This window comes from Pristiophorus japonicus, chromosome 1 (genome assembly GCF_044704955.1).
Source record: "Pristiophorus japonicus isolate sPriJap1 chromosome 1, sPriJap1.hap1, whole genome shotgun sequence".
NCBI classification, from domain to species: domain Eukaryota; kingdom Metazoa; phylum Chordata; class Chondrichthyes; family Pristiophoridae; genus Pristiophorus; species Pristiophorus japonicus.
Window position 1 is genome coordinate 474,312,102 of NC_091977.1, and position 26,117 is coordinate 474,338,218.

A 26,117-nucleotide genomic window follows, 5' to 3' on the forward strand; every position below is an offset into this window, starting at 1 on the left:
TGGGATTACTCTGCATTGCTAGTCAGGAATTCCTCCTAGTGATGGCTGACTCAAAATATCATCATAGAAACATAGAGACATAGAAATTTACAGCACAGAAGGAGGCCATTTCGGCCCATCGTGTCATAGAATCATGCAGCACAGAAGGAGATGATTCAGCCCATCATGCCTGGGCCGACTCTCTGAAAGAGCCCCAGTTAATTCCACTCTCCTGCTTTTTCCCCATAGATCTGCAAATGTTTTCTTTTTAAGGGGAGATCCAATTCCCTTTTGAAAGTTACCACTGAATCTTCTTCCACCACCCTTTCAGGTAATGCATTCCAGATCATAACAACTCGCCTTGTAAAAAAAAATGTCTCCTCATCTCAGCAGATGCAACGGACCTGCATGGGAGCAGCAGCGGGAGCAGAGGTGAGGTGGAAAGCTTAAAAACAAGGCTCAACAGACAACATTCGAAAGGAACATCAGAGTTTAAAAGTGACGTCAGCAGAAGGGATGTAGCTGATTGGTGAGTAGTGGATGAGTGTTTTTTTTCTGTTAAGTTCGTTCTTAGTCTTTAAAAAAATGTTAGTTCATATCCTTTTAAATAAAGATTAGTTCTTAGGCCCCGATATTGGTGGCCATACCGCCCACTGCCGCTTGCTGCCGCCGACTGCCACCGAGTTTTGCTGCCGTTTTCCTCTCGCTGCCAGTTTCCACTTGGGCTGGAGCGGCGGGAGGGGAGTACCACCGGGAACCGCCCGTTGAGTCCTCTGGCGGCCAAGTTGCCTAAGCGGCCTCCCGCCCGGTGAGAGGCCAGATTGGTGTGGGCGGGAATCGACGGGGGTTGGTCCCAGCAGGGGGAAGGACTGCTGTGTAGAGGCTGTTCTTACCCAGATGGTAGGCATGAAGACATTAAAGAAAAGGTTAGTGAACATCTTTAAAAACATTTTTTTATAGAGACTTAGCTGGATGGAGTCCCCTGAAGGTGTTCTGGTGTTTTTTTTGGTAATGTTTTTTAATTTTCAGAGTTTCCCCCCTCCCTGGGCCCGACTCCATCCTCGGTGGCATTTGGGCGGCAAGTTCATTTGCCGCCGAGATTGAGAGCTCCTGCCCACTGCCGCCCAGATTGATGGTGTAAGCCATTATTTTGCCGCCGGGCGGTACTGCCACCTCTTTTAGAGGAATCTTTCAGGCAAAGGACCGCCCAATCTCTCAGCAGCCATTGGCAGTCCTTTGGGTAGCAAATGGGCAGGCCTTGCAGCTCATGAAAACCAAGGCTATAGTCTTTTAAATAAAGGTTAGTTCTTAGTCTGTTAAATAAAGGGATGGCAGGAATGGCAGGGCAGCTTAGTCTAGCGGAGTGCACATCCTGTGACATGTGGACAGTCATGCACGCTTCGCGTAGCATGGATGACTATATGTGCAGTAAGTGTACCCAGCTGCAACAACGCGAGCGACGGTTTACGGAGCTTGAGCGGCGGCTGGAGTCACTGTGGTGCATCCGCGAGGCTGAAAACTATGTGGCTAGCATGTTTAGAGAGGTGGTCACTCTGCAGACTAAGAGAGAGCGGACAGAGAGCAAATGGGCATAACGAGATAATGCATAGCGCCCTCTAGCTAGGAGCTGTATTGAGAGAGAGGGTCTGTGAAGGAACACCATCTTAAGCTCCACATGGCTGTCTGAGATCTCCCAAATAAATAGAGTTAAGTTGAACTAAGAGTGTTCAAGAGTGTTCAAGAGACTATAAAGTACATGGTTTCGATCTTTCGTCGAACGCAATGCGACTGAAATATTGGAACTGTAAGACTTTTCTAGCCGATCGAAATTGACGTTAAGCAGTGCAGTGCAGAGCATGCTTCCTACACATCATGCGTGGATCCATGAAGGGAGATAAATAGTCATAAGCTTGTAAAATAATCTAGAGGCATTAGTAAAGTAAACTTAAAGTGGCAAAAGCTATTTTAGAGCCTCAATTGAAGAAGTATTTCTACAAATACATGGCCACGATATTTTACTAATAGACTTGCTCTAGTCCTCTGGGTATTTGAATTGTGTACATGTATGTGACAAACTTAAAGTTCTAAACTGTAGCGAGTTATCATGACCTCCATGGTGCCAGCTCCCACACACATTCCTCTCCCACCTCCATTGCAGGTGACTGGTGATTTGAAAGCTGACTGAAAAAAATTCAAACAGCTATGAAATTATCACAAATATTGTGGAAAAAACAGATAGTTAGGGTTGCAATGTTTATCACTGCCATTGGCAGCGATGCCCTAGATATCCACAATAAGCTTCTCTACAAATCAGAGGAAGACAAGCAGGAAATTGAGATTATTTTGAAGCTCTGGGAAAGCACTGTAAAGATAAATCCAACATCATCTATGAACAGTACCAGCTTAACAACTGTGTACAAGGGGACGAGCAGTTTGACAGATATCTCATGAAAGTGAGAGAGCTAGCATCATCATGTGATTTCGGCAATGTGAGGGATGATTTCATTGGAGACTGCATAGGCTGCGGAATATCTGATAACACTCTGCGTAAGAGGCTGTTGCAAGAATCAAGCCTAACACTCGATAAATGTGTAATGCTCTGTAAAGCTACAGAGGCCACAGTTGCGCAAATGAAATCCATGAAGCTCACTAAAATAGACCCTGAAGATGTCAAAACTGTCAGCCAGAAACGCCAACCCACAAAGAAAGAATTCACAGACAAAGAGTCCACGAACAATTGCAGATATTGTGGCAAAAGGCATGAGCTATCAAAAACTAAGTGCCCAGCATATGGGGAGACCTGCACAAGTTGCGGCAAACTAAATCACTTTTCTCAAAAATGCAGACAACGTGGATCGAGGCAGAAGTCGACACATAACCCTGAATATAAGGGCAAGTCAAAAGTTCATGCACTATATGAAGAGAGTTATCATTCTGATTTTGAAGTCATGACTGTAAAGATGCTTGGTAAAGTTGATCGCACAATCAAGGACAAAGCTGACAGAAAGTATCCTAACAGAATTATGGCTACCTTCTCCATTAAAGGTCAAATGTTAAAAATGCAAATAGATTGTGGGGCCACATGCAATGTGCTACCTCTTAGATACTTACCTAAAGTCTTAAAGATAAAAGAATCTAAGACAATATTGTCACTGTATGATAACCATGCAACCATTCCAGTGGTTGGGACTTGTAATGTGCCACTGGAAAATACAAAGACCAAGCAAAAGTACGTTGTGCCCTTTGTGATCATTGAGGGCCAAAGTGCACCACTGATTGTCTCATGCACTACTCAACAGCTACAACTAATAAAAGTGCAGCATGAGAATATCATGGTGGTAAATGAACCACGCGAATCTTAAACTACAAACAAGGCAAACGACTCGCTAGCGTCAAAAACTGATGTCAACAATGCGTTTCCGAAAGTGTTTAAGAGACTTGAGGCTAGACTTTAAACTTTTGTGCAGATCACCCAAAAATGGATGTTATTTCTGGCGTGGACGGTAAAAATGGGTTTTCAGATCGTCGGCTTGTCGCCCATTCTCAAAGCCCCTAGTCTCCATTTCAGAAATTGGACATTACCACGAGTGATATGAAATGGGCGGTAGCGTTAAATTTCTCTGACCTTCTGCCGTAAAGTGTCACTGTCCTTAGCAATGACATGGCAACGCTCATTTCCCGTGATTCAGGAGGTCAGGGGTCATCATTAAATGCGCAGAAGAGGAGACAGCACACAGGGACTGAAAGTGTGTGTGGGTGTGGTGTGTGCTTGTTTGGCTGTTGTGGGAGGCATGAGGGAGATTCACCAGCAGCAAAAAATCTACTAAGCACCAAGAACATAATTGGCACCAACATTTTGTCCAACAAATAATATATAAAATGGAAAGGATGGAGGAGGCCCTGGAGCTGGTAGCCAGGGACACTGGTGGCAGAGGGCTCCCAGTGGTCCCAGAGCGCGGTGCTGCACCCCAAGGTGCCGCACCCCCATTGCCAACGACACATGAGAGCCAGGAGCAACATCTTGCTTCTGCTCGGAGCCGTTTCCCGTTCTCACCTTGGAACCATTCTCTCCCATATCCGTACAAGCAGCGGTTCAGCCATCATTCCCCCCCTCCCAATGAACCATTGCCTGAGGAGCTCCTCGGCCAGGTGGCTTGGAGTCAAGAATGGGTAGAGGTGGGGAGGAGAAGCGGTGGTGGGGGGGGGGGGGGTTTAAGGGTTGGGTTTTACAGAAATACTAATGATTTCAGACAAATGTTCGGTTTAAATGTTTTTTATTTAACAAAACCTTGTTGCGCATTGGCTCAGAAAGCTGCATTGTTACACACTGGTGATTCCTTAACATCAAAGGGTATAATTACACTTAACTTCAATCAACTGAAACTTTAACTGTCACCAAGGTGACGCCCACCATTGATGTATGAACTACACACCCAGCAGTGTGTCAGCCTTGTAAATACCACCAATGTTCTTTCAGACAAAGCGCTCATTTATGAGCTCCTGACGTAAGAGTCTTGCAGCTATCATGCCACCCCGGGCCCTTTCAGGGGTGCGGGCATGGCTTCAACGTCAGCCTGATTGTCTGGCCCGATATCAACGTCCACCTCCTCATCCTCCTCTTCCTCTCTATCCTGAGATGGACCGGCAGTCCCTTCTGGCAATTCTTGCCCCCTCCTGATAGCCAAGTTGTGCAGCATGGAGCACATCACTATGAATTGAGGTACCTGCTCAGGGTGGTTTTGAGGTCGCCTCCTGAGTGGTCCAGGCATCTAAAGCACTGCTCAAGCACTTCAATGGTTTTCTCCATGATATTGCGAGTGGCTCTATGGCTCTCGTTGTATCGCCTCTCGGCTTCGGTGTGGGGTCATCAGCCAGGTGGCGAGGCCATATCCTTTGTCAACAAGCATCCAGCATTGATCTTGTGGCTGATTGTTAAACAAGTCAGATACAGTGCTCTCACGCAGGATGTGAGCATCATGGATGCTGCCCGGAAATTTAGCATTCACTGCCATAATAATTTGCTGGTAGTCGACAACGAGTTGCACATTCAGGAAGTGGAATCCCTTGCAGTTCCTGAAAACCTCAGCATCCTGAAAAGGTGCCCACATTGCGATGTGCGTACAGTCTATTGCTCTCTGCACCTTGGAGAAGTTAGCAATTTGGTAGAATCCTAAAGCCCTTTCAGTCTGAGCCTCCCTGGTCAAAGGGAAGCTGATAAAGTCCATCCAGCGTGCGTACAGGGCTTCAGTAACTTGTCTAATGCAGCAATGTGTGGCATGCTGAGACAGACTGCAAATGTCAGCAGCTGAGGCCTGAAAAGAACCCGATGCGTAGAACGAAAGTGCCACGGTGACTTTGACCTCGACGGACAATGCAGTACTGATAGTGCTGGCAGGCTGCAGATCTCCCCTTATGAGCTGGCATACTTTAGTGATAACCTCTTTGTGGAAGTGCAGTCTCCTAAGGCAGACGTTATCGGGTAAATTGAGATAAGACCGCTTCTCCCTGTACTTGCGGGGGATGTAACATCTGGTTCTCCTCATCAGTCTGGCACGTCTTACATTGGGCACATAATGTCTGCAGCATGTAATTGGTCATCAAGAGAGGGTGAGAAAGGACAGGCCCCATTCCAATAGCTATCTGTTTTCCACTGATTGGTTACAAAGAATGAATGTCCCCATGAAGACACCTATTAAATTCCAATCGTTCACAGTATGATAAAGATGTTGGTTCAGATGTTCACATCACCTCCAAAGACCTCCAGAGTGCATCCAAACTTCCCCGAGATTGAAACAGAGCAGCCTTTTAAATGATGTGACATGTGATTTAGAACATGGTGTCCATAATGCTATGAGTATTTCCGGTTTGTTCCACTTGTTCCCAGCGGTTTTTTGGGCGAGCGATATTGTGAGCGAGATGTGTGCGAGGTGGTAAAAGTGAGGTTGGGCGATCTCCTGGGCGCTAGTTTCGGTAAATGTGATCTTCACGACAAAATAAAGTGGGCGTTCGGTATTATTGAATCTCGGTGTTAATTACACACGAAAAGTAACGCTGGGCGATATTATGGGTGTTGGTTTCACCCATTCTGATGATTCCGCCCAAAAAAAGTGGGCGGGCGGTATTATTTTTCCCCGGCATTACACACATGGGGCAAATAACGCTCGCTGCTAAGTGTCCGAAAAATGGGTGTCAGTTTCCATTTTGTGGCAAAATGAGCGATATCTTGGTGTTATACCTCATTTCAGCGGTAAAATGGACATTAAGTGGGCGTTGTGCATGCAAAAAAAGTGGAAAATCTAGCCCAATGACACATGCCAGGGACAGTTCACCTTGAACTTAATGAATCAGTGACACCAGCTGCAATGCCACCCAGACGAGTGCCAATAGTGATCAAACAAACGCTAAAAGAGGTACTCGATCGTTTAGAAAAACGACAAATCATCATGAAAGTGGTTGAACCAATGGATTGAGTATCCAGTCTAGTGATTGTAAAAAAACAAATGGAAAGCTACGAGTATGTATCGACCCTCAACGTCTGAACAATGCCCTGAAACGTGGACACTATCCACTTCCTGTGATCGATGACATCTTGCCACAGATGTCAAATGTAAAGGTCTTCACTAAAGCAGACTGCAAGGAGGGTTTCTTGCAATGTGAACTAGTAACAGAGTCCTCCTACCTTACGACCTTCCAGACTCCATGGGGACGCTATCGATGTAATAGAATGCCATTTACCATCAGTCCTGCCCTGGAAATCTTCCAGCAGAAGCTAGACCAGAACCTCGAGGGTCCAGATGGAGTCGACATGATTGCAGGTGATATCTTGATCACTTGATGCGACGATACACTTAAAGAGGCCAATCACGATCATGGCGCAGACTTACACAAATTCATGCAGAGATGCAGAGAGCGAAACATCAAACTAAACTTCGATAAGTTCAAATACAAGAACCCCCAAGTGAAATACATGGAACATACACTGTCTCGTGATGGACACAAAGCCAACCCAAGTAAAGTGGTCACAATCAATGAAATACAGAAACTGCAGGATGTCACAGGTGTACAACGATTTGTCGGCATGACAAAGTACCTCGCAAAATTCTTGCCAGATCTTTCAGACCTCAGTGATCCTCTGCGACGGCTTACTCATAAAGACACGTTCTGGAAATGGACTGACGAACAAGATAAAGCGTTTGAAGCTATCAAACAACGCGTGACAGATTCTCCAGCGCTCAGGTATTTTGACCATAAACTTGCAACCGAAGGTCAAGGAAATGCTTTGAGCAAGGGTCTTGGGTTCGGCCTTCTGCAACAGGGACAACCAATTGCATACACAAGCCGAGTGCTCACTCCAGCAGAAACGCGATACTCTTAAATTGAAAAGGAGCTGCTTGCTCAAGTCTTTGGAATGGAACAAAACCATCAATTGTATACGGTCACAAGATCATGCTATGGACAGACCATAAGCCTTTGGTTGCTATACGACACAAGCCATTATCTGCAGCACCCAAGCGACTACAACATCTGCTCATTCGGCTCAACCAATATGATGTTGAAATAAAGTATCAACCAGGAAAAATGTACCTAGCAGACACCCTCTCACGCATATACCTCGAAAATGTGGAGAGATCACCGACAGAAATTTCAATGGAATGCATCCACATGGTGGACTTTCTCCCACTGGACTGACTACATACAACGCACAACTACAAACAACTACAGCTAGTCATACAACAAATCACAATGGGATGGCCAGAAAGGACACACGAATGCCCGCCTGAAACGTATGCATACTTTAAAGTTCGTGACGAACTGACAACACAGGATGGCATAGTCTTCAAAGGCTATCGCTGTGTAATACCAAAATCTCTGAGATCCGACATTCGTCAGTGACTTCTTGGTGCTTACAATGGCGCCGTCAGCACTCTTCGACCTGCCAGAGAATCCGTTTACTGGACAGGACTGAACAGTGTTTCAAAGTGTGATCAATCGAGCCAACCAAAAGAACCATTGATAAGTCACGACCTCCCTCAGAGACCGTGGGAAAAGATTGATTGTGACATATTCACACTCGATGGCAAAGACTACTTATGCACAGTGGATTACTAGGAGAACTATTTCAAGATAGACAATCTGCATGGAAAGAAAGATGCCACTGTCATCATCAAATGTTTCAAGAAACACTTCTTTAACTACGATATTCCAGACAAGGTTCAATCCGACAATGGACCTTCTTCAGCTCATAACAGTTCACAAACTTTGCCACAGAATATGGATTTGATCACGCAACAAGCTCACCAGAATGTCCAGAAAGCAACGGAAAGGTTGAGAACGCGGTTAAGCTCGCAAAGCCATTCATCAAGAAGACAAAGAAAAACTGTGGTGACTTCTACATGAACCTTCTCATCTGGAAAAACACACCAAATTAGAGGCCTTGATAGTTCGCCAGCACAACGCTTGCTCAGTCGCCGCACAAAGACAAACATCCCAATCGCAAATGAGCTACTCAAACCAAGAATCATACACAATGTCATTGTCAACAAAGAAAGGAACCATGCCAAACAAGCACACTACTACAACAGAGGTGCTACAGCACTTCCTACACTGCAGGAAGGAGAAACAGTCAGACTCAAACAAATGAGAGACAGCAAAGTGTGGCAAAAGCTCAGGTTCAGAAACAAGTCGGCATTCGATCATATCAGGTCATTACAGAAGATGGCAGTGAGTATCGCAGAAATAGGAAACATCTGAGAAAGAGTGCTGAGACATTCATCAAAATTCCAGAGATCTCAGTGACACCCAGAGACGATCCGTTGCCAACACAGCCAACTAACACGCGAAACAGCATTTCAACGACACAGGGATATGTTGCTTGATATTTCCCCTCAGACATTGATAATGGGACTAAAGTGATCAGTGCACAGAATACCACTGAAACAACCAGTTTGAGGTGAAGCAACAGAACCTGTACAACACCAAAATACCTGGAACACTATGTACAGAAATAAGCAATCACGGACACTGGACACTTGGATAAAGAATTAATAAGACAAGAGTTTTGTTGTTGTTTGTTAAACTTGTAGTTATTTAATACACGTATTCATAAAAAGTTGAGCTGCCATTTATATTGAAGCTAACTTTAATTAATTTTTGTTTCTTATGAAAGGAAAGGTGTAAAGAAATAATGTATAGCGCCCTCTAGCTAGGAGGTATAGGGAGCTGTATTGAGAGAGAGGGCCTGTGAAGGAACACCATCTTAAGCTCCACATGGCTGTCTGAGATCTCCCAACTAAATAGTTAAGTTGAACTAAGAGTGTTCAAGAGTGTTCAAGAGACTATAAAATACAGGTGACTACCAGACAGAAGAAGATCCAGCAGGGAGTGCAGGAGGCCCAGAGAGCATCTCGCTCTCCAACCGGTATTCCATCCTGAGTACTGGTGAGGGCGATGGTCCCTCTGAGGAGTGCAGTCAGAGCCAAGTCCACAGCACCACGGGTGGCTCAGCTGCATAGGGGGGAAGGAAAAATAGTGGAAGAGCAATATTGGTCGGGTATTCAATAGTGAGGGAAGCAGACAGGCATTTCTGTGGCCACAGACCTGACCCCAGGATGGTATGTTGCCTCCCTAGTGCCAGGGTCAAGGATGTCAGCGAACGGTTGCAGGGCATTCTGGGAGGAGATGGTGAACAGCGTGGTCCATATCGGTACCAATGACATAGGTAGAATGAGGGATGAGGTCCTGCAGGCAGAGTTTAGGGAGCTAGGAGACAGATTAAAAAGCAGGACCTCAAAGGTAGTAATATCCAGATTACTCCTGGTGCCACTTGCTAGTGAATATAGAGCAGATAAATGCGTGGCTGGAAAGTTGGTGCAGGAGGGTGGGCTTCAGATTCCTGAGGCATTGGGACCGTTTCTGGGGGAGTTGGGACCTGTACAAGCCAGACAGTTGCACCTCAACAGAGCCGGGACCAATATCCTCGTGTGGGGGGGGGGGTTGGTTAGTGCTGTTGGGGAGGGTTTAAACTAACTTGGCAGGGGGATGGGAACCTGAGAATAGATTCAGTAGAAAGGGGAGTAAAGCTGGAATTGGAAAACAAAAACGTAGAAAGTAAATTAGAAGGACAGAGGAAACAAGGGCTAGATAGTAGTCAACATGGAAGTTTGCCTGTACTAGTTGGTATATACTTTAATGCAAGGAGTATAGCGAATAAGATGATCTGAGAGCACAGTTAGACACTTGGGAGTTCGATATTATAGCTATTTCAGAGACATGGCTAAAAGAGGTGCAGGTATGGCAGCTCAACATTCCTGGTTACAGGATTTTCATACGGATAGGGAGGGGTGTAAAAAGGGAGGGGGACTCACGGTATTGACTAAAAAAACTATTACAGCTGTGAAGAGGGATGATATGTTAGAGGGATAATCAAACGAGGCCATATGGGTCGAACTGAAAAACAAAACAAAGAGGTGATCACACTGCTGGGCGTGTATTATAGACCACCAGTGAGAGGGAGATAGAGGAGCAAATATGTAGGCAAATTGCTGAGAAGTGCAAAAAATATAGGGCAGTAATAGTAGGGGATTTCAACTATCTTAATATTAGCTGGGATAAAATTAGTGTGAAGGGTATAGAGGGTGCAGAATTCCTAAATTGCATTCAGGAGAACTTTTTTAGCCAGTATGTAGCAAGCCCAACAAGGGAGGGGGCAGTTCTGGTTTTAGTTTTAGGGAATGAAGCTGGTCAGGTGGAAGGGTATCAGTGGGAGAGCATTTAGGTGCTAGTGACCATAATTCAGTTAGATTTAATGTAGTTATGGAAAAGGACAAGGATAGACCAGGAATAAAAGTTCTAAATTGGGGAAAAGCCAACTTTGCTAGACAGAGAGGTGATTTAGCCATAGTGGGCTGGGAACCCGGTGCTCAGCGGGAGGGCGCTGAGCACCTCGAGTCTCATCGCCAAGAGCATGCAGAAATCAAGCGCAGGCAGCGGAAAGAGCGTGCGGCAAACAAGTTCCACCCACCCTTTCCCTCAACGACTATCTGTCCCATCTGTGACAAAGACTGTGGTTCTTGTATCAGACTGCTCAGCCACCTAAGGACTCATTTTTAGATTGGAAGCAAGTCTTCCTCGATTTTGAGGGACTGCCTATGACAATGATTGGAAACAGCTACTTGATGGTAAATCAGTGTCAGAACAGTGGGAGGCATTCAAGGAGGAAATCTGGAGGGTTCAGAGCAAGTATGTTCCCTTAAATAAAAAGGATGGGACTAATAAATCTAGAGCTCCCTGGATGTCGAGGGACATACAGGATAGGATAAAGAAAAAAAAGAAGGCTTATGACTGATACCGAGGGCTAAATACTACAGAATCTCTTGAGGAGTATAGAAAGCCCAGGGGTGAAATTAAAAAGGAAATTAGGAAAGCAAAGAGAGAGCATGAAAAATTCTTGGCAAGTAAAATCAAGGAAAACCCAAAGATGTTTTATAAATATATTAAGAGCAAAAGGATAAATAAAGAAAGGGTAGGGCCTATTAGAGACCATGGGCCCAAGTTTCCACACGCGCCTAGAATGGCGCAGTCCCGACCTGGACGCCCGTTTTTCGCGCCACAAAGTGCGCCTAAAAAAATCCTCGGTATTCTCCACCTCCCTGCAGGTCCTCTGGCCCTCGGCGCAGACAGCACGAGCTGTGGGGGGGCGGAGCCAGGTCCCTGCGCTGAAAACAGTGCCGGGACCTCTGCACATGCGCGCTACAGTGGGCACGCAAGTGCAGTAGCTCCAGGCGCCTAACTGTGTGGGAGGGGCCCGAAGCACGCAGCCCCTAGCCCTGGCCGAATGGCCTCACTGGGGCTGCATGAATAAGGCTCCTCCCACGGCCAGCTCCTGCTCCCCCCCCCCGACCAGACCCGACACTCGCTCCCCGCCCCCCACTGCCTCCGGACCAGACCCGACACTCGCTCCCTGCTCCCCCCTGCCTCCGGACCAGACCCGACACCCGCTCCCCGTTCCCCGCTCCCGCCCTGCCTCCGGACCAGACCCGACACCCGCTCCCCGCTACCCCCTGCCTCCGGACCAGACCCGACACCCGCTCCCCCCTGCCTCCGGACCAGACCCGACACCCGCTCCCGCTACCCCCTGCCTCCGGACCAGACCCGACACCCGCTCCCCCCTGCCTCCGGACCAGACCCGACACCCGCTCCCCGCTACCCCCTGCCTCCGGACCAGACCCGACACCCGCTCCCCGCCCTGCCTCCGGACCAGACCCGACACCTGGTCCCCGCTCCCCGCTCCCCCGTGCCTCCGGACCAGACCTGACACCCGCTCCCCGTTCCCCGCTCCCCCCTGCCTCCGGACCAGACCCGACACCCGCTCCCCGCTCCCCGCTAGCCCCTGCCTCCGGACCAGACTCGACACCCGCTCCCCCCGGACCAGACCCGACATCCGCTCCACGCTCCCCCCTGCCTCCGGACCAGACCCGACACCCGCTCCCCGCTCCCCCCTGCCTCCGGACCAGACCCGACACCCGCTCCCCGCTCCCCCCTGCCTCCGGACCAGACCCGACACCCGCTCCCCGTTCCCCGCTCCCGCCCTGCCTCCGGACCAGACCCGACACCCGCTCCCCGCTACCCCCTGCCTCCGGACCAGACCCGACACCCGCTCCCCCCTGCCTCCGGACCAGACCCGACACCTGGTCCCCGCTCCCCGCTCCCCCGTGCCTCCGGACCAGACCTGACACCCGCTCCCCGTTCCCCGCTCCCCCCTGCTTCCGGACCAGACCCGACACCCGCTCCCCGCTCCCCGCTAGCCCCTGCCTCCGGACCAGACTCGACACCCGCTCCCCCCGGACCAGACCCGACATCCGCTCCACGCTCCCCCCTGCCTCCGGACCAGACTCGACACCCGCTCCCCCCGGACCAGACCCGACATCCGCTCCACGCTCCCGCCCTGCCTCCGGACCAGACCCGACACCCGCTCCCCGCTCCCCCCTGCCTCCGGACCAGACCCGACACCCGCTCCCCCCTGCCTCCGGACCAGACCCGACACCCGCTCCCCGCCCCCCCCTGCCTCCGGACCAGACCCGACACCCGCTCCCCGCCCCCCCCTGCCTCCGGACCAGACCCGACACCCGCTCCCCGCCCCCCCCTGCCTCCGGACCAGACCCGACACCCGCTCCCCGCCCCCCCCTGCCTCCGGACCAGACCCGACACCCGCTCCCCGCCCCCCCCCGCCTCCGGACCAGACCCGACACCCGCTCCCTCCTGCCTCTGGACCAGACCCGACACCCGCTCCCCCCTGCCTCCGGACTAGACCAGACCCGACACCCGCTCCCCGCCACCCCGCCCCACCTCCGGACCAGACCCGACACCCGCTCCCTCCTGCCTCTGGACCAGACCCGACACCCGCTCCCTCCTGCCTCTGGACCAGACCCGACACCCGCTCCCTCCTGCCTCCGGACTAGACCAGACCCGACACCCGCTCCCCGCCACCCCGCCCCACCTCCGGACCAGACCCGACACCCGCGCCCGCCCCCCCCCGACTGACCCGACCCGACCCGCGCTCCTGTTCCCGCTCCCCGCCCCCCCGACTGGACCCAACCCGACCCGCGCTCCCGCCCCCCCGACCCGACCCCCCCCATTGGACCCGACCCGACTCCCGCTCCCGGACTGGATCCGACCTGACCTCCCCCACTCCCTCCCCTTCTCCCTCCCCCACTCCCTCCCCTTCTCCCTCCCCCTCTCCCTCCCCCTCTCCCTCCCCCTCTCCCTCTTCCTCTCTCTCTCTCTCTCCCCCCCGACACGACCCGACCCGACCCGACCCAACCCAACCCAACCCAACGCCACCTACCTGTAAATCTGGTGCTGGGGATGGGCCGGCAGCCTTCGGTCCCGAAAGGCCTGCCTGAAGCACTTTCACACAGGTAGGAAGATGGTTTATTTAATCTTTTCTTTGCTTATAAATGTTTATTCAGGTTAGATTTATTTGTATAATATTTGTATAAGTATAAATAAGGATTTATTATAGAATTTAATGACTTCCCTTCCCCCCCACCTCGTTCTGGACGCCTAATTTGTAACCTGCGCCTGATTTTTTAATGTGTAGAACAGGTTTTTTCAGTTCTACAAAAATCTTCACTGGCTCCATTCTACTTTAGTTTGGAGTACGTTTTCACTGTGGAAACTTTCAAATCAGGCATCAGTGGCCGGACACGCCCCCTTTTGAAGAAAAAATTCTGTTCCAAAGTAGAACTGTTCTACCTGACTAGAACTGCAGAAAAAAAAATGTGGAGAATTGCGATTTCTAAGATAGTCCGTTCTCCACCAGTTGCTCCTAAAAATCAGGCGCAAATCATGTGGAAACTTGGGCCCCATGAGAGTAATTTGTATGTGGAGGCGGGAGATGGGGTTCTTAATGAATACTTTGCGTCTGTTTTTAGAGGGACGATGCAGACACTGCTATCAGGGAGGAGGTGTGAAATATTAGATGAAATAAACATAGTGAGAGAGGAGGTATTAAGGGGTTTAGCAGCTTTGAACGTGGATAAGTCCGCAGGCCAAGATGAAATGTATCCCAGGCAGTTAAGCGAAGCAAAAAAGGAAATAAATAGCAGAGGCTTTGACGATCATTTTCCAATCCTCTCTGGCTTCAGGTGTGGTGCCAGAGGATTGGAGGACTGCTAATGTGGTACCTTTGTTTAAGAAGGGAGAAAGGAATAGACCGAGTAATTACAGGCCAGTCAACCTAACCTCGGTGGTGGGAAAATTATTGGAAAAAATTCTGAACGACAGGATAAATCTTCATTTAGAAAGACACGGATTAATCAAGGACAGTCAGCACGGATTTGTTAAGGGAAGATCGTGTCTGACTAACTTGATTTAATTTTTTGAGGAGGTAACAAGGAGGGTCGATGAGGGTAGTGCATTTGAAATAGTGTATATGGATTTTAGAAAAGCTTTTGATAAGGTCCTACATGGCCGACTGGTCACAAAAGTAAAAGCTCATGGGATCCAGGGCAAAGTGGCAAGTTGGATCCAAAATTGGCTTAGAGGCAGAAAGCAGAGGGTAATGGTTGATTGGTGTTTTTGTGACTGGAAGGCAGTTTCCAGTGGGGTTCTGCAGGGTTCAATACTAAGTCCCTTACTTTCTGTGGTATACATCATAGGCAGTCCCTCGAAATCGAGTAAGACTTGCTTCCACTCTAAAAGTGAGTTCTCAAGTGGCTGTACAGTCCAATGCGGGAATTACAGTCTCTGAGGTGTACGAAAGCATGGGCCTTACGTTAAACATCCATAAGACAAAGGTCCTCCACAAACCTAACCCCGCCACACAGCACTACCCCCCAGTCGTCATAATCCACGTCTCGGCCTTGGACAACGTGGACTATTTTTCATATTCAGGAGCCTACTATCAGCAAGGACGAGGTCCAACACTGCCTCCAGTGTGCCAGCTCAGCCTTCGGTCGCCTGAGAAAGAGAGTGTTTGAAGACTAGGATCTCAAATCTGGCACCAAGCTTATGGTCTACAGGGCAATAGTGATTACCGCCTTTCTATATGACGCCGAGACGTGGACAATATACAGCAGACACCTCAAAGCACTGGAGTCATCATCATAGGCAGTCCCTTGGAATCGAGTAAGTCTTGTTTCCAGTCTTAAAATGAGTCCTTAGTTGGCTGAACAGTCCAATACGAGAACCACAGTCTCTGTCATAGGTGGGACAGATAGTCGTTGAGGGTAAGGGAGGGTGGAACAGGTTTGCCGCATGCTCTTTGCGCTGCCTGCGCTTGATTTCTGCATGCTCTCGGCGATGAGACTCATGGTGCTCAACGCCCTCCCGGATGCACTTCCTCCACTTAGGGTGATCTTTGGCCAGGGACTCCCAGGTATCAGTGGGGATGCAGAACTTTATCAAGGAGGCTTTGAGGGTGCCCTTGTAACGGTTCCTCTGCCCACCTTTGGCTCGTTTGCCATGAAGGAGTTCCAAGTAGAGCGCTTGCTTTAGGAGTCTCGTGTCTGGCATGCGCTGCCACCGCAAGATGCTGCAAATCCACTGGGAGGATAGATGCACCAATGTTAGTGTCCTTGCCCAGGCCAACATCCCCAGCATTGAAGCACTGACCACACTCGACCAGCTCCGTTGGGCGGGCCAGATCGTCCACATGCCCAACATGAGACTCCCTAAGGAAGCGCTCTACTCAGACTTGGATATAGGTGATATGATTAAGAAGTTTGCAGATCATACTAAAATCGGCTGTGTGATTGATAGTGAAGAAGAAAACTATTAACTGCAGCAAGATATCAATCAACTGGTTACGTGGGCAGAACAGTGCGAGATAATGCATTTGGGGAGGACTAGCAAGGAAAGGGAATACACAATAAATGGAAGGACACCGAGAAGTGTAGAGGAACAAAGGGACCTGGATTGCATGTCCACAGATACCTGAAGGTAGCAGGCCAGGTAGATAAGGTGGTTAAGAAGATATATGGAATGCTTGCCTTTATTAGCTGAGACATAGAATACAAGAGAGTGGGGGGCGGGTTATGCTTGAACTGTATAAAACACTGGTTAGGCCACAGCTAGAGTACCACATGTACTTCTGGTCACTGCATTACAGGAAGGATGTGATTGCACTGGAGAGGGTACAGAGGAGATTTACGAGGATGTTGCCAGGAATGGAGAATCTTAGCTATGAGGACGGATTGGATAGGGTTTGTTTTCCTTTGAACAGAGGAGGCTGAGGGGAGACCTCATTGAGGTGTATAAAATTATGAGGGGCCTAAATGTAATGGTTAGAAAGGGTCTATTTCCCTTAGCAAAGGGGATCAAAAACCAGAAGGCATAAAGTTAAATAATTGCTGGAAAGTTTAGAGGGGACTTAAGGGGAAATTTCTTCACCTAGAGGGTTTTACGGGTCTGGAACTCACTGCCTGAAAGGATGGTAGAGGCAGAAACCCTCACTACATTTAAACAGTACTTGAAGTGCGGTAACCGGCAGGGCTACGGACCTAGTGCTGGAAAGTGGAGTTAGGTTGGATTGCTGACACAGACATGATGGTCCGAAATGGCCTCCTTCCATGCTGTAAATTTCTATGATTCTATGATCTCCCCCCCGGCTTTTTTTAATGTTAAATCGGTCTCCTTTGGTTATTAACCTTCCTGGCCAATGGAAATGGTTTCTACCTATCTACTCTATCAAATCACCTCATAATTTTGAACGTCTCTATTAAATCTCCCCCTTAAACTTCTCTGCTCGAAGAAGAACATTTCCAGATTCTCTAATCTCTCCAGATAACTGAAACTCATCATCCCTGGTACCATTCTCATAAATTTCCTCTACACATAATATAACCTTGTTTACTACCTGCCAGGAACCATTGCACTGGCAGGGTATGACCATCAGCATTGTGATACTGGATCATTAACATGTGGTTCACTGCGGTGTATGTTTGCTAAGGACAATATCCAAAAGTTTGTTTTTTATAGCTAAAAATTTATGCTTATAAAACTTGATAGACTATCTTGAAGTTTTCAGTTCCATCTCTACAAATGAGGGATGCAGATGGATTCCATTAAGGTGATCTCCCATGTAACTTTCATAAGAGATTGTCACTCAGAAGCGACTGAAAATAATGACAAGGATTTCAAACTGCCTCTTTTTGGGGTTTTGAAACAGTCTCCAACTTATAGTAAAGTTGATGTTATAAGTGTGGGCCTAACCAGCATACTCCCCTACCAATTGTTGAAATTGTGCTGTAGTTGTCCCCTTTATCCCCAATGGCAGTATTTATATATGTTATTTTGGCAGTGAACATTTACCTATTTTTGCATTGACCATATTATATGCTTTGATTTCCATGTGTGTTTCCGATTTGTGCTACAATCTTCAGTTTTCCACAGACTCTATCCTGCATTATTTTTAATTGCTGCTGCATTACAAATTGAAGCTAAATAATCTGGGAAGAAGGGACTGCTCGTTTCTGTTCTCATCGTGTTGATTTGATGAGGAGGACAAATTTATGAGGGGATAATATCAAGTAGTCATCAACAATAACATCAACACCTCAAGCAGTATGTTAATAATGGTCAATATCCAAGGACCTTTACAGACCACGCTACTCTTACCTGGCATGTCAGAAGCAATCTTTCTTCCTGCTTCAGCTTCACTGGAGAGGCAGTAACTGAGTTACTCCATCTGCAGACTGACTTTACAGACAACTTGAAGGCTTGGACATAGCTGTGGAAGTCACTCATCATCATAGGCAGTCCCTCGGAATCGAGGAAGACTTGCTTCCACTCCTGAAATGAGTTCTTTGGTGGCTGAACAGTCCAATACGAGAGCCACAGACTCTGTCACAGGTGGGACAGATAGTCGTTGAGGGAAGGACTGGATGGGACTGGTTTGCCACATGCTCTTTCCACTGCCTGCGCTTGATTTCTGCATGCTCTTGGCGTTGAGACTTGAGGTGCTCAGCGCCCTCTCGGATGCACTTCCTCCACTTAGGGCAGTCTTGGGACAGGGACTCCCAGGTGTCAGTGGGGATGTCACACTTTATCAGGGAGGCTTTGAGGGTGTCCTTGTAGCGTTTCTGCTGCCCACCTTTGGCTCGTTTGCCATGAAGGAGCTCCGAGTAGAGCACTTGCTTTGGGAGTCTTGTGTCTAGCATGCGAACTATGTGGCCTGCCCAGCGGAGCTGATCGAGTGTGGTCAGTGCTTCAATGCTGGGGATGTTAGCCTGGATGAGGACGCTGATGTTGGTGCACCTGTCCTCCCAGTGGAAGTCATTAACCATTATGCTTCTATGCAACAGGATTCTTCCAGGCCACCTGCCAAAATAATCAGACTGCAGTTCATCCCTGTATAAAAAAAATAGCTGATGCTATGTTTGCCAGCGGAAACACCTAATAACTTTCCCTTTGGAAAGAAGACACCAGCTAGTGTAGGCATTGAACTTTTAGCGCGAGGTAGGCTTCTCAAGTGTCCAAGGCTTTTTAGATGGAACAAACATGACCATCAGGCCTTCAAACATCAACCCAAATACATATATTAGCAGGAAATATGCACCACTCCGTAAAAATATAAATGGATTCTGATCACAGAAATATAATCATGCATGTTGACGCCCATTGCCAAGGGAGCAGCCATGATGCTTTTATTATGCAGCAGACCACAGCGTCTCACTTCTTTGAGTCAGTATATGAAAGTTTCCACAGGATGAAGGGATGGCTTTTGGGAAAACAGAACTTATGATCCCAATTAGAAACCACTACAGAGCAGTAGATCATAGATAAATGAGGCCAATGTCATCATCTGAATTATTGTAGAGCATACTACTGGGATGCAGAAACAACGATTCTTTTGTTTAGAGCACTCAGATGGGGTACAGTAATGGATACATTCTACAACTGATTAACTTTATCACTGCTACTAAGAAACAACCATTGTCCCTACAAGAATATGCCACACTTTGCTCTACTCAAGTTGAATTGCCATATTTCCACATTCCTATGAGACTACAGTCTATTCAGGAAGAAACAAAGAGAGGAAAATAAACAAGGGATTTAAAAAAAAATAATTTGGTCCAGATCTGCCCAGCTATAGTTAAACTATTTGCAACTAATCGGATAAGAGGCATTCACAGATCTCAGCAGGTACTACCTTTACGAAGAAATAAGCACGGTGCATCATGATCTCAGGTTGTCCCAAAGAGTTTTACATCCAATTAAGCACATTTTGAAATGTAGTCATTATTGTAATGTAGATAATACGGCAGCCTATTTGCACACAGCAAGGTCAAGCAAACAGCAATGTAATAATGATCAGATAATCTGTTTTAGCAATGTTGGTTAACGAATAAATATTGGCCAGGACAACAGGAAAGCTCCCTTGCTCTTTGAAATAATGCCATGGTATCTTTCACTACGTCCACCTGAGAGGACAGATTTAAAGTCTCATCCGAAAGATGGCATCTCCAAAAGTGCAGCGCTCCAACAATACTGCATAAGAACATAAGAACATAAGAAATAGGAACAGGAGTAGGCCATACGGCCCCTCGAGCCTGCTCCGCCATTCAATAAGATCGTGGCTGATCTGATCATGGATTCAGCTCCACTTCCCCGCCCACTCCCCATAACCCCTTATCTTAAATAAACTGTCTACTTCTGTCTTAAATTTATTCAATGTCCCAGCTTCCACAGCTCTCTGAGGCAGCGAATTCCACAGATTTACAACCATCTGAGAGAAGAAATTTCTCCTCATTTCTGTTTTAAATGGGCAGCCCCTTATCTTAGATCATGCCCTCTAGTTCTAGTCTCCCCCATCATTCTCTCTGCAAGCCCCCTCATAATCTTTGACGTTTCAATAAGATCACCTCTCATTCTTCTGAATTCCAATGAGTAGAGGCCCAACCTACTCAACCTTTCCTCATAAGTCAACCCCCTCATCCCCGGAATCAACCTAGTGAACCTTTTCTGAACTGCCTCGAAAGCAAGTATATCCTTTCGTAAATATGGAAACCAAAACTGCACACAGTATTTCAGGTGTGGTCTCACCAATACCTTGTATAGCTGTAGCAAGACTTCCCTGCTTTTATACTCCATCCCCTTTGCAGGTCAAGATACCATTGGCCTTCCTGATCACTTGCTGTACCTGCATACTATCTTTTAGTGTTTCATGCACAAGTACCCCCAGGTCTCGCTGTACTGTGGCACTTTGCAGTCTTTCTCCATTTAGATAATAACTTGCTCTTTGATTTTTTCTGCCAAATTTTCTGACATTGTACTCCATCTGCCAAATTTTTGCCCACTCACTTAGCTGTCTATGTACTTTTCCAGGTTTTTTGATACCTCCTTACACATTGTTTTTCCTCCCACTCCCACTGGAGTGCTAGCCTAGATTTTTTGTGTCCTTACGGTTCTGGAGTGGGACTTGAACCCACAATATTTCACTCAGAGATGAGACTGCTACTGTTATATATGCAGACTGTAGATATACTCTCTGTGTAGTCACTGTATAGTTGCATAAGATGGAGACTTGTTACCTGATGTACTATCAATCAGGTTTACACTGTGTATATACTAAGCTGGCACCACAACTGATGGAGACCTTGGTTTCTTGCCCCTGTGGCAGAGGCTGTCCACCAGAGGGCACTGTGGTGGGAGACCTGGGGGTCACCTGCATAGGTGTGCAGGGCCCAGTATAAAAGGCTGCCCACCATTCTTGTGCCTCACTCTGGAGTTATGAATAAAGGACCAAGGTCACTACAGTTTGAGTACAACACATTGCCTCATGGAGTCATTCATAAGTGCATTACAGACATAACAACTGGCGATGAGAATACGGACTTCAACGTGATTATGGCTACCTTTGGCACACTAAAAGACTTCGCAGAGGGTGATGATTGGGATGCCTTCACGGAAAGGCTCGAGCAATATTTCGTGGCAAACGACCTGGCAGGGGAGACGGACACCTTGGCGGAGATGTGCAAAGCTATACTGCTGACCAGTTGTGGGCCCGAGGTCTACCGCCTCACCAAGAACTTGCTGGCACCCACGAAGGCCAAGGATAAGACATACGATGAGCTGACTGAACTAATTCGCGACCAACTAAAGCCAAAACAGAGCATTCTCACGGCTACGCACAGATTCTACACTCACCATAGACCTGGGGCCAGGAGATTGCAAAATATGCTGCCAACCTCAGGAGACTTGCGGCACCGTGTGATTTCGGCACGTTCCTTAATGAAGCATTGTGAGACACCTTCATTATGGGAATTGGCCACGAGGGCCTCCTTCATAAGCTATTATTTGCCGACACCACAGTCAACCTGCAGAAGGCCATCAACATCAGTCAGGCGTTCATGACCTCGACCTGCAGCCTCAAGCAAATTATTCATCCTGTGGACTCAAACCCGGCAAGTACTGTACACAGAATAGTGTCTTTCAAAGACAAGACGGTAGAACGTGGCTCTGCCCAGGGCAGAGAGCACAGACCTCAGGGTTCCAGAACTCAGAATCCGCTGAGGGGTGCCAATCGAGTAGCACCATGCTGGCATTGCGGAGGAAACCATAGGCTCACCAGTGTCGGTTTGCTGAGTACGTATGCAAAGCCTGTAACATGAAGGGCCACCTCCAGCGTATGTGTAAAAGAAATACGAATCACCGTCTAGCAGAGGAGTTGATAGATGACTTTGAATCCAACGGGGAGTATGATGATTTGGCCAGAGAGGCAGCTTAGCCCCAAGAAGAAGTGTGTGGAGTGTATACCTGCACCACCGATTATCCTCCAGTGAAGATGGAAGTCAAGATAAACGGCATTCCAGTCTTCATGGAAGTGGACACAGGAGTGAGCCAGGCAGTGATAAGCCAGGATGCCTTTGAGAGGCTATGGAAAGAAAAACGACCCAGTACAGCAACAGTTGCGCACCTACACCAAGGAGCTGATCCCAGTCCTTGGTAGTGCGGATGTAAGTGTAATCCATAATGGCGTGGTGCACAAGTTACCTCTGTGGGATTGTTGCAGGTAATAGTCCAACGCTACTCGGAAGAAGGTGGATGGGGAAGATCCAATGGAAATGGGAAGACCTCTTCACTCCAGCAATCGATGTCCCCATGCTCAGAGGCAAAGCAAAACCTCACCTTTGCTTGGGTCAGGCACCAGAGAACAGACCAGCGCAGCACTTGAGGCACAGACCATCCATCACGACTGTGTGGCAATGATCCGACTGGAACGACCTAAAAGTACCTTCCCGGCTCCAGTGGCAGGACTCCTGGGGAAGAAGATCGAATTCACAGGCACTCTTCCAGCTTTTGTGGCAGAATCGCGGGAGAGAAGGATCAAGGCAGTCGACCTCGAGGACAGAGGCAAGATGGCGTCCCTTCTGCAGCGAGGTCGAGCGTGGCTGAAAAAAAAGATGGCCGCGGCCATATCATGAAGTGCAACGCTGAGGGCCAACACGTGGTGTCCAACAAAGGATTTGATTGGGGTAAAGCCAGCAGGGTTCTCTTAAAGGAAAACTGCAACCAACTGAACTTAAAGAGACATTGTATGCATGGCAATCAATGTAACAAACCGATTAAGATTATGAACAAAATGTTGTCGTGAGATGTAGGTACTATTGCTAATGTAAAGAACAAAATGTTGTTGCGAGATGTCGGTACCAGTACTAATATAAAGAACAAAATGTTGTTGCGAGATGTTGGGAATAGAGTGTCCCCAAAAGTAGCAAGCGAGCTCAGGAGGGTAAAGGCACTGATCCTGATACCCTTCCTCAGGTCTATCCCCACGCTGCAGGCACCCGATGGCATTATTCGCCGCGAACCTGGAAACGAAAACGGCGCCAATACGCGCAGTCGGCCGCCATTGTCCACCACCCGGGTGGAGACAGCGCAGCCCCCAGACCCAGTCGCTACCTCAGCCATGTTCGGGAGCGAAAGGTCAGAACCAACAAGTTCCCCAAACGGGACCTGGAACAGCCAGGTTCCCAACACCATTAGAGAGCAAGCAGAAGATTCTGCAGCCCTCAAAGGAGGACAGGGAGGCCACACACATCTGTGGCTCTGCCCACCACTGGGCAATGGCAAAGGTCCTGAGTCCTGGCTAGGTGAGCGAACCAAGCCCACTAGCAGGGGGCACAGCGCTGCTATCAGACGTCGAAGACCACATCCGGTTGCTCTGGAACCTACGTCCTCTCATACCTGTACTGCTACCTCAGTACTTACCATGACTGAACCATGAATGCAATCTACCCAATCCTTGCGCACGACCGCAAAACGTAATGAATGTAAGTCACTGAACCAAAGTGTCACGATAAAAACTGTAACTTCCTTGAGTGCTGCCTCTTTTCATGCATTGCTGCTCAAAGGCTATCGCTGCTCGGCCTTTTGGCTAAGATCAAGTGTAGTATCTGTTGATTGGCCATTCATATGCAAATTGACTGACTGCAGAAACTCGTTTTTCCAGTTTTGCTGGCTCTGGCCTTTGGCTTGGGCCAGGCGCCAATTGGAGAGAAGAGGAAAATCTGCATGTCGACCGACCATTCGGCGGGCCTGCGGGCCCGTCAAGGGGCGGGCCCAGAGGTCCGCCCAAGCGCCGGACTGGCACAACGAGAGATTGAGGGCTTCGGCCAAAATACACATCGAAAGGAGGAATCTGCAATCCGGATGGCGGCCAACCGAGTGGCGAACCAGGGTGTCTGAAACACCATACGAGTGACGGTGAAGAAAGTGGATGGACAGACAACCATCAACCGGGACCTGCTCGTGAAGAAAATCCTGCTTGGAACATGCGGCATGAAAGTCTCCGACATCTTCGCTTTGCAGGACCTCCCGAAGAGAGGTTACTTCGATGTGACCTTCAGAAACGTCGCACTCTGCATGAAGTTCCTGAAGGGTTTGAAGGAGGCGAGTGAACCGCTGCGTTCAGTGCTAACTTGGGAGCCACTGTTCACCCTCCCATCGCAGAGAAGACGCACTATCACAGTGCAGATGTACAACCCCCACATCCTGGTCATTGATGTGCTGACTTTCCTCGCCAGGTATGTCGATGGGGCAGGAAACAGCAGCCACGTGAAAGACTTGCACGGGATATGGACCAGCAAGCGCCAGATCCAGGTCACCATGAAGGTGAACGCCAGCGGAACCATCCTGCACCCCCCTTCCAGCTTTGCCATTGGAGCAAGTCGGGGCTACATGGTGTGCGCTGGCCAACCCAACGTGTGCCGGACCTGCGGGAAGGCAGGCCATGTGGCGGCAAGCTGCAAAACTCTCATCTGCTGAAACTGCAACAACCAAGGCCACCAGACAAAGGACTGTAAGGAGACCAAGTGCTGCAACCTCTGTGGTCTGGCTGGGCACCTTTACAAAAACTGCCCCAAGCGCAACTTCAGCTATGCGCAGGCAGCAAAGAACATTGCACCAGAGGAGGAGGAAGCACTGTGGTGGGAGACCTGGGAGTCACCTGCATAGGTGTGCAGGGCCCAGTATAAAAGGCTGCCCACCATACTTGTGTCTCACTCTGGAGTTATGAATAAAGGACCAAGGTCACTACAGTTTGAGTACAACACATTGCCTCATGGAGTCATTCATAACTGCATTGCAGACATAACAGCTACCACTGAGCCAAGGCTAACACATGAACACATTAACCTTGAAAGTTGTGAATTTAAATTATGTAGCTAAATTTGATTCCATCTCTGTGTAAAATATCAAAACCTTTATTTGGTTGAAATTCCATTTTTCTGCCATTATTACTTGATCACTGTTGTGACATTTCGTTCGTTTTTTTTTTAAATGCTTAATTTGCCGAATAGTTTCATTAATATCTATTTCGATTTTAGCATCACTAAAAATATTATACACATAAAAGTTGCTTGCTACAATATTGTAATTCCTCGACTATGGAGGGTGAATATCCTCATGGCTACTCCCTTTCGGCCACCATAACTTGGTGGATGTTTGGGGGAGGCCCCGTTTTATATGCGTAATCAAGGTTTCCACCAAATTACTGTAGAAGTTACGATGGCAGAAAGGAAGAAAACTCGAGGATATTTTCCGTCCTTTTTAATAATGTAATGGCCCAGAAATTCCTCTGGGGGTCTTCCCACGGGCAATCGCCTCCTCGTGGGATATTTTTTACGAATTTACCTGGTGGTCTAGGAGGCGTCCTGATTTCCGATGGGGAGGCCTTCTCCTCCCATACTGCGAATCGCGCTCCCGTGCAGGGGGCCCCGACTCAGAAGATGCAGTCATGTGTGACTGCTCAGCCAATCAGGTAAGTATTTCACAGGTTCCCATTAATAGCACTGAGACTCGCGTAACTACGAGTTCTCAGTGCTATTAATGGGAACAAAAGCAATCATGCAAAATAATAAATAATAAAAAACAGACCACACATATTTAAAAATAATTGAAATTAAAGTTATTATGTCTCATAAAAATAAAACATTCTCCCGATTTTTAAAAAAGTTTTTAAAATTATGGTTAAAAATAAACGTACTGTGCGTTTATAATTTAATTTTACAATTCTTTTTGTGTGTTTTAAAACACTTGCGCCTGTAAAAGTAGGCTATGCGCCTGCTTTTTCAGGCGCAAGATTTTTGTGAACATTTGCTGGGCAAGATATGGATAAATAGCCCAATCTTGCCCGT

General features: G+C 48.1%; 1 pseudogene; it reads left to right on the forward strand.

Annotated features, from left to right (window-relative positions):
• Nucleotides 1-23,837: 23,837 nt before the first annotated feature.
• Nucleotides 23,838-23,977, forward strand: LOC139279845 (U2 spliceosomal RNA; annotated as a pseudogene).
• Nucleotides 23,978-26,117: the final 2,140 nt, after the last annotated feature.